An 11,720-nucleotide genomic window follows, 5' to 3' on the forward strand; every position below is an offset into this window, starting at 1 on the left:
GTTAAGTAGGTGTTAAAGTGCTCTTACCCTACAGTCTTTCTTCCAAAGCCTACCTGACTCCGAACGTTGTCTGTAATAACGTTGCAATCCCAGACACAACAAATATGGTACTCAAGACTTCGCTGATGACAAGTGGGTCATTTTCAAAGCACATGGGGCGGCTAAGAATGAATGGAATGACCAGCGTTGATCCTAACATGGTCAGGTAATGCTACAATATAAGAAATGTAATGTCAGGCAATCACCTTGTTCAGGGCCTGAGCAACTTAAGTATGAATCTATCTTAAAAGTTCGCGGTCACCGTACCTCACCGATTTCGCTAAACTTTGGCATGCAGTTTTATTTCAGGGCCCTCACTACCAAATGGATATTAACCCTATTCAGACCGGGCTTTTTTTACCTTCTCTGACCGGGGGGGGGGGGGAGGGGGATTCAGAAGCCCCCCTATATATGTAACTTCCAGAATATTTAAGCAATCACAATGAAACTTATAGGATACGCAGTATGTCCAAACATCTTTCTTTTGGTATAATTCACGTGAAATGATGATGTCAAATCACGTGAAAACAAGCCTGTGAAAATGCCGTTGCCATAGTAATATTACGTCTCTGACAAAACATCCTATCCTACCAAATTATCCCCAGATAAATTTTAGATAAACTCAGAAAGTTTGGCGGGGTTTAGTTGAATTTAAAAAGTTATAAGCGTTCAAAGTCATCGCGAGCCACAACCCCCCTCCCCCCCCCCCCCACCCGGTCCTAAATAGGGTTAAAAAGTTTCATTTCTGTTTACTTTGGAAAATATCAAGAAGGCCGATTTAAAGCCTCTGTGACCGTCTTCCAGCATGGCGAACCTAAGGTGTTCTTGTTACTTCGCGCTCGACACTGAACCTGCCGTCACAGTTTCCCGATCATGCTTGGTAGAGCTATAAAGGACTATCTTTCTTCTATCAATTTATTAAAATCGATCCGTCATGTTGGCGGGCCGTCAAGGACGCTACAAATCGGCCTTATCCATTTGGTAGTTAGGGCCCTAAAACAAAACTGCATGCCAAAATTCAGCGAAATCGGTGAGGTATGGTGGCTGGCCAAAGTGCAAATCTTACAGACTATGAAACTTAAGATTAAGTGGTATTTTCTGCAACTATTTCCTGTGGCGTTTTGTGGCCCGTACTATTATGGATCGATCGGGCAAAGACAAATTAAAGAGCACAGGGAAAACCATGATGCTGGAGCAGTTGCAAAAAATCCTGTCTAATCTTAAGTTGCTCTATGCAACCGGGTCGAGACCGTTTCACAAAAACTTAAACATACTGTACTTACCTGCAAACCCAACAACAAGCAGATGTACCATGGTGGATTCTCGTCGATCAAGTACGACAACCCAAGAGCTCTTTTTTTCGTCTTCGGAATTTTTTGGTCACGTTGTTCTAGTTGGCAGTGGTTGGTCTGATCGGCCTTGTCAGCTTCTTCTTCTTTCTCCTAACCAAGAAAGGGCACTCAATCAGAGCTCCCGGGTCAGAGCTGAGATTACTTTGATATTTGTTTTTATTACTTTGGTATTTATTTAAATTTAAATTGTTGTCATAGTCACCATGTTGTGACGGTTGTTGTTATTTGTTGTTGTTGTTGTTTTTATCACAAGAGGACAGAAATGGTTTCACTTTAAGTATCGTTTCACGAAAATTAAAAATTTTGCCTCCACTACACATCCGGACACACAAACCATTGATTAAATTGGGTGCGTTGGCCAGCCAAGCCATCGTCCCGTTTATTCCATCTCAACATATAATACAAGGTATGAATAAAAGACAAATACTAAGTGCACCAAAGCCGGACACGAAAACCCCTAAAAACCAGCAAGTGGAGAAAACGGGGAACGTGTGGCCCCGACCAAGGCAGTGGCGCAACCCTTGGGGGTTTAGGGTATTCTTATCTAACTACTGTAAACAAATACTTTTCCAAATATACGATCTTACAGTGATACAATTCTGATAGCAAACCTAAATATTTAAACAAGACGAAGCGTCATTCGAAATATATGATCTTACAGTGATATAATTATAATAGCAGAACTAAATATTAAACAAAACGAAGCGTAATCCTGCATCCACTGATGACATAGGAAAAACAAATATAACCAAACATTGACCAAAACGTGACGAAGGCTGACCGTAGAATGTCTCACCTTTCTAACGGCCACCTATTTAAACTCAAATCCCACTATACACTGCGCACCTCAAACCCGCACCCAGCCCTCTGATCCGTGCCGGCAAAATAGTAATTTATGCTAATTTAAGATCATCACAAATTACATATTTTGCCTCCACTACACATCCGGACACACAAGACATTGATTAAATTGGGTGCGTTGGCCAGCCAAGCCAACATATAGAGATAAAAAGAAAGGGCTAGAGCAAAGTGATTATAATTTTGAACTTCTCATCTACTTGCTAGAGAGTGTCAACAGAATGCAACTAATTGTTCACAACAGAGGTCGAGGCCAAAGGACCATGTTAGCGGAAATTCCTTGAAAGAGACCATCATCTGAGTGGGTAGTTCACAGATCGTGCAGCCACTTGAAACCATGGAAAGCGCAATTGATAAAGGAAACTGATTATTTTGCTTGAATCCAGCAGATACTGCAGATCAATGTACAATTGATGTGCTTCACAGGGATGAGATTGGTAGCCAACACAGTTGTATAAAAGTCATAAAAGGATCTCCATCTGTTGAAAACTCTTGCGTAACTAAGTCCCGGAAGTTCTGGAAACAAGAGCTGTAAATTTCATTTTCTCCATTATTAAAGACACCTCTCCCGTAATACAGGAAGATGAAGTCCAGAACCTCGTGTCAAAAATGTCTGCAGAAAAAAACGAAAAAACCAAGTGAAAATAAAACAATATGTGACAACAAAGAAGATGGGAAATATATACGAAATTAAAAAGAACCCCAACCTGCCTTAACAAAACAGAAACTAAGCAAGCTAACAGACAAGCAACTTCCAAAGAAACACCATAAAATATTTATGAACGCTTTATCTAGAAAGAAACAAAACTACAACAAACATACTCTATATACCACTCAAAGGTACTATCTGATATACAATTGTTCAACATCAACATTCTCGCATCAGCCCCTTCAAGGGCAGTGTTTACAAATCCTCAAAATAAGCAAACTTGTATGACAGACCGCTCAAGGGCACTGTATGCAAATCTTCAACATTAGGAATCTTATATCATATACCCATCAAAGGCACTGTTAAACAAATCATCGAAAATTACAAACTGATATTATAGATCCGTAAACGGCACATGTCAAGGGCCACGTCATCTTCAAGGAGAAGGCTTGAAAAGCCAAATAGCAATGTACTAACATTGTGGGACGCGAAATGCATTGGAAACCAACGCGAAACCTTGGCTTGTAAGAATACTAAAATTATTGCGTAAAGCTACAAAGATCAAGATCAATAATACAAACGCTTTTCCTCGAATTTTAAATAGGAATAGATAAAGGATTAAATATCGTAGGAGGTGTTGAAAATAAAACGAAACATTGCAAACTAAAAAACTCGTAATAGCGATCTCAGCAAAGACAGACCCGAGCAACACTAAAACTAACATCGCTCCTAAAAGCGATCTTAGCAAAAACACTGAGATTCCAGCATCACTACCGGTAAATCTAACAATGTTTCTTGTAGCAAAAACCCCAGAATTAAAAGTAGTGGCAACTCGAACCCCTACTTATTGTGCCTAATATGAAACAAGGTGCACCAAAAACTTTCCAAAATACTGAAGTGATAATTAAACACAATCTTTTTACTTGACACCAGATTTAATATCACAATACACCAACAGAACAAGTAAACGAAAAGAGGGATCAATAAATGGCAATGGCAAAGCTTCAGACTCATGATCTAGGAAATAAAATACAAAAACAATTGAATTAATGTAAAATAAGATGAAAAGCGCTAAATGCGACTAGTATGAAAAAACCAAAGGATAACTAGAATCAAAACTGAAAGCAAACGCAAAACAGAACAAACTACACCTTGATTCTGGGCATTCCTTTCAGTGATTAGCTAGTGGACCGAACTTTCTTTAACTGCTATAACAGTGAAGGATAATTGGGACACTCAAGCTTGCCAGATCGTGCAGCGACTTGAAACCATGGAATGCGCAACTGATAGAAAACACTGATGTGCTCGAATACAGCATTAACTGCATGAACGAGGCACAATTGATGGGCTTTACAGGGATGGGACTGGTACCCAAAACAGTTGAGGCAAAAGATCTCCATCTGTTGAAAACTCTTGTGTAACTAAGAGAAATCGCTGAAGCACTCAAAAACAAGAGCTGTAAATTTCATTTTTTTTTTTTTTTTTTTTTTTTAATAATAATAAAGACACCTCTCCTGTATCACATGTAGGTGAAGACTATAACCTCGTGCCAGAAATGTCTAAAGAAAAAACGAAACAAAGAGATAATAAAGGAATATGTGAAAACAAACAAAAAGGGGGGAAATATATAAGACATTACAACTAAACCCCGGCTAGGAAAAAAGGCGCATGGTACTTGAACAAAAGAGAGACTAAGCAAGCTAATACATACAGACAAGCAACTTCCAGAGAAACGCAATTCAATATTTATGAACGCTTACTCCAGAAAGAAACAAAACGACAAGAAACACACATGTACTCTATACACCACTAAAGGGCACTATGAAATACTTGACATTGACAGTCTCATATCAGACCCCTAAAGGGGAGTGATAATAAATCTTCAACATTATTAATCATTTAACATAGACCCCTCAAGGGCACTGTATTCAAATCTTCAACATAAACAATCTCATATCATAGACCCCTCAAGGGAACTGTATTCAAATCTTCAACATAAACAATCTCATATCATAGACCCCTCAAGGGCACTGTATTCAAATCTTCAACATAAACAATCTCATATCATAGACCCCTCAAAGGCACTGTATTCAAATCTTCAACATAAACAATCTCATATCATAGACCCCTCAAGGGCAGTGTAATCACATCTTCAACAAAAACAACAACAATAATAATAATAATAATAATAATAATAATAGTAATAATTTTATTTGTCTATTTCTAAAATATTTTCAATGGCTAAAAATACATTCTGACTTAAATTTGAGCATACATTACAAATACGACTTATTTTTGGTAATAATAATAATAATAATGATGGTTTATTTGCATTCCAACAATATTGGCTCTTCTATGCAAACTCAAGGGCACTGTATTCAAATATTCAACATAAACAATCTCATATTATAGACCCCTCAAGTGCACTGTATTCATATCTTCAACACAAACAATCTCATATCATAGACCCCTCAAGGGCACTGTAATCAAATCTTCAACATAAACAATAATAATAATAATAATAATGGTTTATTTGCATTCCAACAATATTGGCTCTTCTATGCAATCTCAAGGGCACTGTATTCAAATCTTCAACATAAATAATCTCGTATCATCTGAGACCCCTCAAGGGCACTGTATTCAAATCTTAAACATAAACAATCTCATATCATAGACTCCTCAAGGGCACGTGCCCTTCAAGCAGAAGGCTAAAAAGCCATAAAGCAAAGTACTAATACTGTAGGACGCAAAATGCATAGGAGACTAACGGGAAACCTTAGCCCGTAGCAACAATATAATGTATGCGCAAAAATTAACCCAGATCAATAAACGCAATAACAAGGAATAAAATAGGAACAGATAGAAGGTGTAGAAAATATAGTGATACACTCAAAACTAATAAGCCCGTTATAGTGATCTGAACAAAGACAGATAAATTTTCAGCACCAATAAATTAGTGATTAATTGTTTGTTGTAACAAAAAAGCCGTGGAATTATAAGTAGTGGCAACATGAAGCCCGACTAAAAGTGCCTATAATGAAACAAGGCGTGGGAATTACTTTCCAAAACTGAAGTGATCTACGCAATCTGCCTTTAAAGAAAACATGAATAAAGTGTTAAATCAAAAGGAAATCAAACCAAAAGTAAAATGGAACAAACTACACCTTGATCCTGGGCGTTGTTGCTTAGCCACTCTGACCGTAAGTCGGCAGGACCAGCACAAGAAAGGAGTCTCTACAGAGACCTGGTTTTGCTTCAGCTTCAAGACCGACGATATCGTCTTCAATTGCGTCTAGGACCGATTTGTTAGCTCTAAACTGATCTTCATTACTCTTCTTATTGAACGAAAGGAGAAGCAACGCGCTTCTTTCAACATCCCGCATCTGCTCAGCGGCACCTCATCGCTCGATCTCGTAGAACCAAGAAAAAATATTGGTAGAACTAAAATTATAGTCGCGACAAGATTCTTTATCTGACCAAGAAGATCACGATTGAGTTCCGAGGAATAATTTCTCTGACTCTAGTTTTGTCCGGTGGAAAACCAAACATTGACCAAAACGTGACGAAGGCTGACCGTAGAATGTCTCACCTTTCTAACGGCCACCTATTTAAACTCAAATCCCACTATACACTGCGCACCTCAAACCCGCACCCAGCCCTCTGATCCGTGCCGGCAAAATAGTAATTTATGCTAATTTAAGATCATCACAAATTACATTTTTACCAGGTTAATAATACAGTGTTATCAATTCAGGTCGTCAAATTAAGATAGTAGTAAAATAAGAAAAGGTTAAATGAGAAGCCTGCCAACTTCAATAATTACTCCTGTGGGACTTAATGTTTTATCGTTTGCGAAAAAAATATCATTTAACTTTGGATCTTTTTAAACATAAAGCACTGGCGGGAGATTCAAAAGGTCCCACGAGGGTCGCCAAAGGACAAATTTTAAGAGAAAGCTGAGAAGCTCAGGCGGTACAACTTTTAAAAATTGGTAATGTTTTTGTTTACCCATTGTGTTTCTAGTTTCTACCAGAATTTTTTCGCGTTTTTCTGCTGTTTACAGGTATCACTCGTTTTGTTTCGGGTTTATTTTTATTTTTCGACCAGTTCTTGACAAAGGGCGCGGATTATGGCACCATAACTGAAGGAAACCTGTTGCGTTTAAAGTTAAGGTTTGTTTGAAATGCTAAACCAATTCTAGTAAATTGCATGGGATACCGTAGTCGAGGAGCTGTATGTCCCCTCAGGTGCTTTTGATAGGGTGTCCTCCACGCAAACAAGCACCTGCGAAATGAAAAAGGCAGATTCTGATTCCAAATTGGTGTACAATGCTTGCATGATACATATTTCAACACAAGAGCTCTTGTCTGAGAAAACAACGTGGCAAAAGCGCGCAGAGGACGCAGAGATAAAAAAAACTCGAACCAGACAGCATCCGAAGGTCCGCTTGTTTGACGTCTTCGTTTTTTCGACGTTTTTGCTTGTTTACAAGCTAAAAACGTAGAATAGGGGTTATGTGGTCAAAATTTGGAACCACATATTTGTAAACTCTCAAGGAACTTTTTTGATTTCTCAAGGGACTGTTTTAATTTCTCAAGGGATTACTTTCCGCTGTTGGTGATCACTTGCGATCTCATGGAAAAAACGTGACTTGTCACATTTACAAACGTTACATAACAATTTTAAAAGTGACATGTCAGCTTTCTTATCTCAACGCACGTGTGTCTGAAAGGCGATCTATAAAAAGCGTCGCACAAACAATGGATTGCGTAACTAAAACACGAATAAATAATCACTAGCGCTTACATCGTTTAAAAATTACAAACGTCAAAAATAAACCATACCAAAAAACTCGCTCTTTTCAAAGATATTATTGAAGTAAAAACAAATGCAAGAGATGGGGGCTTCCTCTAGCTTAGGAGCGGTTAAAAATTAGGCCAAATTTGGTCGCTACATCAGCCTAGGTCGTTTGGGACGAGACCTCGCGTAGACAGAAATGTTGCATAAATCGGCTTTACAACATGCGATCGTATCTACGCAGTTCGAGTGGAATTTCAGTCAAAGACAGCAAAATTCTTTCGTATTTCATCTTCAAATATAATTCGAAAGCATTCACTGTATATATGGCTTTTGTTTAATCCTGAGTCTTAATATCCGACCCTCGCAGAGCCTAGACAAAACGCATCTTGAGTGTAACGATTTGTTTACGCCGCAATTATATGCGCAATGTTTTCTCCGACCGTAGTCGGAAATATCCGTATTTTTTTCGTGCTTTTTCGTGGAGCAATCGTAACGATACGGCCTTGAACACATTGAACAGCGGTCTACCTATAACAATTCAAATCGCAAAAACAAAGCGTCGAACGCATATTTTGCTGTTTCATTTGCTAATTTCGCTGCCGTAATCGACTGCCTCGAAAGGTCCTTGCAATTTTAAAGTATAGAATTGTCAGATCTCGGTGAAATTTGCACTGTTTATTTGTGTAATGTTAAGGAATATGTGTATAAATACCCGGCGCGGACGAGCCATTTTTGACAAAATTATATGGCTGCATTTCCTCCGCGAAGATAGGAAATTGTTAAACTAAACTACAAAGAAACTGTAATGATAAGGTCGAAGAACAATGCACAGGATAAACCTTCGACTCATACTTCATGCAAAAACGTCGATATCTCGAAGAGACTTTGATTTAATTTTTCCTTGCTATATTAAGGTTTCGACGTGGTTATTTTATGGGGAAGGAAGGTAAGGCAGGACTTTGCTTATCAGTAACAGAATTTCGATCACGCGATCAAATCATACTTCGGACCAATTATCACTTAATTGAGATTGTGTTGTAACATATTAAAATTGTTAGCAAACCTGTATTTAAAGGAATGTGTTTAAAGTGTAAAGGCGCTGCGATAATGTATGCGCAACAGGAAAAACACGACGCGTAACGTTTGCGTTTATTGTACTTGGGCGGCCTGTGGTTACTCGAAAGCGATAAAAAAAATCAGTTCCACTAAAATTGTGGGTCTGTTTGACATCTATAGGTCGCTATAGGCTGTCCCCTCGTTTGACTTACCTCAATTCTGTGTTCCTCCATTGCCGTATCTTTTCGCAAGTGTTGTTGCAGTGTGATACGTTATGCTGAAAGTAAATTAAAGACACAGATCTAGAATTGAAACGAACATCATAGGCCATATTGAGTTCTACATCAGGCATAAGGTTCGTTAGATATTTATTCATGACCGCACACTGCTAAGTTCTTTGTCACATTCTCAGACACCACATCCCTCCTTTTGCCAATTAATTAGGTTCAAGGAGGCCGAAATCAAGACTGATATTTTTTAACTTGAAACATATTTTAATACCTTGGTCGAAATCGATTCAAAACAGATTAAACCTGAGAGCCAATTTGGCTAACCAAAATTAAATCAAATCGAAACACAATTCTCTTAAAGCAAATCAAAATTTTTGAATCTAATTATTTCCAAATTGGGCAGGCATGTAGTCCGGTTACATATTAATTATATAGCTAGTAGTCAGCCAATCCAGCGTAAACAATAAATATATGTCCAGAATGGGAAAAGCATTCAACAATACCATGCATACTACATCACATGCAACTCACTCAAAGCATTGTCTTCACAAATAAAACTTAAACAAAACAGTGCAATTGTATTCACCTGAATTTGCGAAGTGAGTGAAAACACTGCATCAATCAATGAAAGTCGTAAACAAAGTGCCCGAAGAGCGTTACAACTTCTTGAATCTGACATTGTCCTTTCCACTAGCTATCTCGTTCGTACTTCACCACCGTCAAAACAATGAAAAAAGAATTGCATCTAGCTCATGGCGATGAATATCTGACAGATTTCTTGCTTCGCTTCGCTGAACTATCGTTCACTCAAGTTTTGTACTATTGGAGGTGTTTTGCATTTTAGGGGTTTTGCTTCTTAGTGTAGCTGACTTTTCTTCTGACAACGTAGAAAATTTCTCTTTGGTACTATTGCTGACAAGCTCAAAAAGAATGAAAAAAAAAAAAAAATAGCAAACTTGCCTTAGAAAATTCCGCCATTGGCGACTAACAATGCGACAAGGTTACAGGGCTGACGCTATGCTTTGTGCTAATTGGCTATAGCTAATATCCGTCCTATGTTGTTTCTTCTTCGATTTGATTGGCTGAGACAAAACTGACTAATTTTTCTTAAATTGGACAGTTTGTGCATTTTACCTGAAAGTCCTAATTGAAATTATCCAAATTAAATGCCAGATTGGACAGTTCTCAGAAATTAAGGGAAAAAAAGCTGCTCTGACAATATAGGATTTACTGACAGCTATATAATTACCAATCAAATGAGTTGTCTTCCGCGCGCTCTCGGCCTAACCCAGCGATGCTGGATTTCCACTAATGCGTATTTTTTACGTGCGTTTTAACGTGCGGAAAAAAAATTAGAGACAATTTATGAACGACTTGCGTAAACCTGTACGCAAGTCGTTCATACATTTTCTCTTAATTTGTTTCCCGCACGTAAAAAAATTACGCGACAGTGGAAATCCATCATTAGACTCCTTTCAATTCTAGACGTTTTCTGTTGCTTTTTAGAAAGAAAATTACATTAAAATACATCATTTTATGTATTCGTCTTGCCAAGTTTACAAATTCATTTAGTTTCCGACCATGACAACGGCGGTTGCTTACAAGAATTCAAAGTTAACGTGGCCACTTGATCATAAATGTTCATATTATATAGGTTATAAAATGTACACAGATGAATGTTTTCTTTCTCTTTTCTTCTTTTTATATGTCAGTGTTATCATTATAAGATTCTGGCAACGCGAGTCATGTTTGATTATTATACCGGCCGGACATTCTTTAAACTGTTGAGCGAAGATATAACACGGTTATAAGACTAATTGTGATTTCCAGATTAGAAACCTCCTGAAGAAAATAACAACCCAACTGGCTATAAAAGCAGCGAGCTACAGACTGATGAAGCTTTGCTTTCGCATCTGTGTATGTGGCGTCTGAACGGGATCGTTCAAAATTTCACTCCCGCAGTTTCCACTAATTATTTATAGCAGCTGTGAAAAAAGCACTACTGCCAAATTCTACTTTGATCGGGAAAACACGGCCCAACAAGCTTCTCTGAGCTTAACGTGTTTAAGTAAAGGTAGGATAAGGTAAGGTAAGGTGAGGCGATGTTAGAGAAAATTTCTGTTACACTATATATTAAATCAACGATCTAGAATAAAACTACAAACGATGAAAGTTGATTTAATTGAAAACAACGACAGCTAATAAATACCTTTTAAAATATACAGAAGATAAAATTTGTTTCGATTCGAATTATTAACAGCTGGGTCGGCCCTGATATGTCACGTTAAGGCCGTGCAAAGAAACAGATTTGAAAACTAACTTTGGATCTTACCTGATTTTTCTCTGGCAATCACGATGATACGGCGTACTGGCGTACAGCGTTCTATCTTGAGGACGGTTATTTAAACAAGTGATAGTGGGGGATATGCTAAAACATTTTTCTTTCTAATACCGCGTTGTAATAACATCTCGAATCAGGTTATTGGCTGCCTAAGGGGTTCGGGTAGCAGCTCTCGCATGGCCTAACATAAATGACTCGTTCCTTTCGAGAGAACACAATAGAACAAATAACATGAACACTGCCCCTTGCCCCAGAAATTAACAATATGAACTCCTACATACACAAGAGGACCAGTAGAATAAAGCTTGCGAGATCTGGATGCAACACCGCGTTTCATTGCTTGTTTTTTCGACAATTCGCCAACATACCGCCGAAGACCGACAAGAGTGATTCCA

General features: G+C 38.1%; 2 long non-coding RNA genes across 2 annotated transcripts in view; one reads left to right on the forward strand and one right to left on the reverse strand.

The window, feature by feature from the left end:
- LOC144632931 (uncharacterized) overlaps positions 1 to 11,720 on the forward strand; it is a 113,853-nt gene that overhangs the window by 47,087 nt on the left and 55,046 nt on the right. The gene's annotated exons all lie outside the window — the stretch shown is intronic.
- LOC144632927 (uncharacterized) lies at positions 106 to 11,677 on the reverse strand. Its single transcript, XR_013566966.1, has 5 exons — positions 11,317 to 11,677; positions 8,967 to 9,031; positions 7,117 to 7,182; positions 1,351 to 1,481; positions 106 to 211 (listed from the first exon to the last, which is right to left on the reverse strand). It is a non-coding gene; the product is annotated as an uncharacterized LOC144632927 (long non-coding RNA).

Source organism: Oculina patagonica, chromosome 12, assembly GCF_052425735.1.
Source record: "Oculina patagonica isolate OP01 chromosome 12, crgOcupat, whole genome shotgun sequence".
NCBI classification, from domain to species: Eukaryota; Metazoa; Cnidaria; class Anthozoa; order Scleractinia; family Oculinidae; genus Oculina; species Oculina patagonica.